This window comes from Etheostoma spectabile, unplaced genomic scaffold (genome assembly GCF_008692095.1).
Source record: "Etheostoma spectabile isolate EspeVRDwgs_2016 unplaced genomic scaffold, UIUC_Espe_1.0 scaffold559, whole genome shotgun sequence".
NCBI lineage: Eukaryota > Metazoa > Chordata > Actinopteri > Perciformes > Percidae > Etheostoma > Etheostoma spectabile.
Genome location: NW_022605627.1, coordinates 43670 through 46375, shown reverse-complemented (window position 1 = coordinate 46375; position 2706 = coordinate 43670). Strand labels below are relative to the sequence as shown.

At 43.3% G+C, this 2706-nt stretch overlaps 1 protein-coding gene across 6 annotated transcripts in view; it reads right to left on the bottom strand.

Moving 5' to 3' along the window:
- Positions 1-2706, bottom strand: part of man1b1b (mannosidase, alpha, class 1B, member 1b) — a 46828-nt gene that overhangs the window by 10255 nt on the left and 33867 nt on the right. The window lies entirely within an intron of this gene.

Below are 2706 nucleotides of genomic sequence, written 5' to 3'. Positions count from 1 at the left end.
CTCCTAGTGTCGGAGATCTCCCAAACTGGTGATCTCCCAAGCTCACTATAAATTTCCAGCATTTAAGGACTTAACTTCAGAGCTCCCGGATGAGCTTTGTGTACATTTTACATTTTCTTTAAACCCTCTGCCTTTACATTTGTGTCACAAGTGGCTTGTCCTTCCGCTTACAGTCTAAAAAAGTGAGCATTTAATTAATGAGAAAAGAAGAAGAAAAAAATAGTAACCAATACAACCTGAGTATAGAATTTTTTTCTTACTCACTGACTATATTGTTCCAAAAGGACCACCAGGGAACGCAATAACAAAACAATTAGGTTTTGTGCCTGTGCTCTGTCCTTCTCTAGAAACCGTGGCTCTTCACCTCATTTTTCTGTCCTTTCATTGTCACTCCTCCACCTGGACCGTACGTTCTTCTAATACCTCAATATCTTTCTTTAGAGCCCGCATTTCCGCGTCCACGGACTCAAATTCTCTGATTGTTTCCTCTGTGATGACGCCCCTGCTTCATCTCCTCCCTGAGTTTGTCCATATAGTCCCTCAGTTGTCAATCTTTTCATACATGTTTCAGATTATCCTCCAGTTGCTTTCTGATTGCACCTCGTTTAGAGTCCATGCTGTGCTGGCCTGTCTCAGTTTTAGCCTATGTGCTATCAAAGCCAGCCCATAAGCTAGCTTGCAAAGCATTTACCCAGCTAGGTTGCTTGGTGTTGCCAACAAACATTGCGTCGTCAACCTGCAACTGTGAACCTTCCCGGCTGTTTCTCATCTTTCGTTCTTTTATCTTTTCACTTTTCCCTTTGTAATGTTAATTTGTGTCTTACTCATGACCTATAGGCTAGTCGTTCTACTTCAATATGTTGTTGTTTGGCAGGAAGCTCCTCTTTTTGCTGCCTATCATCTCATCAGCCACCTGGAAGTCCCCCAATTTCGCTCATTGTGTTATAGTCCAAGAGATTTGAGCCAAGGAGTCAAGAAAGAGACCCGAGTAGGAGGAGTCAAGCCAACAGGCATATAATAAACATGAGACATCTTTGCCACGGAGCCGTTGTTTAAAAGCAACGTCAACACTGTGTGACTGCGAGCCAGTCTTAACAGTCGCGGAATTGTGCTTTTTATACCAACGCAGCAATTGTCATGGTTTCTTTCTAGAAGCCCGGCCCCAGCTGGGCTGAAATACAGGGCTTTACTGATAATGATTTCCGATTCAGAAGCAAGAGAATCAAGGATCTAAAGTGGTGGAAATTTGGGTCTCACCTGACCGTGGTTAAAAAGCTGTAGCGGGAAAAGTTAACTCTCTCTTCGATTTCATGTAGTTCACGCAGAAAGAGCACCCAGAATTGAGTAGGAGGAAATGCAACACTACCCAGCCATGACCAAGCAGACTAATCCCAGTTGTACAGTTAAGCTACATTCTGGAGAAGTGCACATCAGTGTAAAGTGTCAGGTCTGTATCTATGAGTACCTACAGCATAGATTCAACGCTGAACCATTAATCAGGGGCAGATCAGAGGCAGCTGCATCAAAGCCAGTAGCACACTTTTTTAATGTATTCATTTTATGTTTTTGTTTTTTAATGACCCCCAGGTCAGCAACTAGAATCTGGATGTGAGGAAAACACTGTAGATTATCAACTCTATTGACTGCCATTTTAATTCCACATACTAACTATTCAAAACCAAGGCATTACACAAAAACACACTTCCAACAGATAATTAAAATTTCAAAGCTGCTTTATCTCAGCCTATGCCCTCAAGCGGTGCAGTGTCTGGAGGGGATTGTTGTCCCAGTTTATTAATCTTTCTTCAGTCCTACGGACAGCTGACGTAAATGAGATATGCGAGTGCTGACAGAATGGCCTAAACACTTCTCTCTCTAAACGCTCTACTTATGATACTGGCTGACATAGTGTTTTTGAATATAAAGTCCAATATATGTTCCTTTTAAATAAATACATCTAGTAGGGTTTCCCTTGCTCTCCACTCAGCGCCACACATCTTAAAAATAACAGCTACATCAGAATGTTGTTTGTTGACTTCAGTTTAGCATTGAGACAATCTCCCCCATGAAACTGCAGCCAACTTTAGCACTGGGCTTGAGTAAAACACTCTGCAACTGGATTTTTGACTTCCACAGACCTCGGTTGGTTTGGATTGGCAGTCACATGCCCCAGGGCTGTGTGTTTTCTGGCCACCCCTGTTCCCACTAAAACACCCTTGACTGCAATCCCAGACACGCAAACGCGTTCATCCTTTAGTCCAAGGAGACATTGCCAAGTTAGAAAAAAAATCCCTGCAGGGGGTCCTGAGATATCCCATTCACAAGAATGGGACGGATGGACAACCAAACACATAATGCCTCCGGCCAAAGCTTTCGCCAGCACGGAAGCATAAAAATGATGCTACGCTTACATGAATTGGTAAAAGGTTGTCAGTAATGTTTTTTTTGTGATTGTGCAAAAGCACTGGTTTGGCTGGACGTTACTTCTTGGTGACGTTCAAAGTATTTTCAAACAAAAACAAGACTAGCTTGCCCCACCCTCTTCCAATCCCCTCCCCCACCCTTCTGTGCTTCTGCACTCTAACCCCCTACCCCCACCCCCAAATCCTTCTTGTGAGTTAATGGCTGTAACGCTGGAATATTGCTTGTGTATGCGTTGTGGTGCAGGTGGGCACAGTTTGTTTTTTGTTGCCGTTTGTAGACCCT